This window comes from Parus major, chromosome 4 (genome assembly GCF_001522545.3).
Source record: "Parus major isolate Abel chromosome 4, Parus_major1.1, whole genome shotgun sequence".
In the NCBI taxonomy this organism is placed as follows: Eukaryota; Metazoa; Chordata; class Aves; order Passeriformes; family Paridae; genus Parus; species Parus major.
Window position 1 is genome coordinate 78,404 of NC_031771.1, and position 1,576 is coordinate 79,979.

Consider the following 1,576-nt stretch of genomic DNA (forward strand, 5'->3'; position numbering starts at 1 on the left):
TGTCATTACAGCTAAGGAGATACTTTTTATTGTTCCAGAATTAGCTAAGTTAAAAAAGGACTTTAGCTGCCACCCTTGGGAACTGAAACAATTTTTTTGAGTGGTGTAAACCAAATCCCTGTTAGCTAAAAGGAAGCTGAAGCGTATTGGGGTCCCAGTGTTTTCTATATTACTGGGGACTGACAAACCCTGTGGTCCCTAACCCAGAGACCAGCCTTCTGGGCTGGAAATTTAAACCACTTGGAGAGAGGTGACCCTGTAACCGTAGAAAGCACCACAGATGAATTAGTAGAAAATATTCAGAAGGCAGCATGCATCCAAATTATGTATGAGTGTAAGCTAACCCCTTTACAAGAATCACATCTGATGCTGAGCGTGGATGCAGGCCAGATGACCCCGTTAATAGGAAGGTTTCCTGATTCTCTGAAACCAATGGCATTACAATTACAAGGGAAAATACAGGCTTTCTGCTGTCCTGGATGGTACTACCTTCTTCCCTGCAGGAGATACCACTTCCCAGGGAGGCAAAGTGTGGACCAGGAGAGAGGTAGCCCAGGAATAGATTCATTTTGGGTGAAAGTGCAGTCCAGTAAAGCCAGTAGTTAGCAAACTAGAAACTTGTAGTGAGACATACTCAATTTAGTCTAAGAATTTCACCCAGGATTTCCTCCTATTCCAACCAAGGAGGGGTAGAAGCATCCACGCATGAGACAGTTTGGTTACAAGGTTGGCAGAAAGGGATCCCGAAAAGACTAATGGACAGTCTCTCCACAAACCAACTAGAACAGGTAGTGTCAGAGTGGCCAGAGAGGATGTCCAAGAAATCATGCACAGAGAAGTGTAAGGCCAGATGCACCTCCCTTAATAGATCTGAGCAGGGATGAGTGCATACCAGAGAAATGCCATACAAGGAAACTGAATACCTCACTCAGCTTAGGCAGAAGAGGTGCTAGAGGCTGGATTAGGAAGCTTAAGGATCAAAAATTACCACTTTAGGATTTTGCTAGCTGCAGCAAAACAGAGAGAAACTTGCTGGAGGAATTTCTGGGGAGATACTAAGGGAATAACCCTTTACCTCCCTCAAATTCTTATGTTTTTGAAGCAGGATCCAGTGAAAAATCTTGGGGTGGACAGGGGAACGGTATTAATTAAAATAGGGTACCCCTTATGGAGACTACTCTGGTGGTGCAGTATGTTTGTTCAAGTATGTTTGTTGCAACACTGTTGGTATACTTACTGTTTCCAAAGATGTTGTTTTATTTCTTTTTGGCAGAAGAGACTGGATTTGCACTCAAGTGCTGATGGAACCATTTAAAGTCATAAGGCCAGTTTTAACAAGAACACCTTCCATGTGACAGGGTGGCTTCAGTTAGGAGGTGGTATATACATATGAAACATTACTCTGGCATCTTTAAAGTGACAGAAGAGACCTCTAAATTGCTGACTATTCAGAAATGGAGCACCTCAGATCAGAAGAGTGGCATATAATATAATATAATATAATATAATATAATATAATATAATATAATATAATATAATATAATATAATATAATATAATATAATATAATATAATAT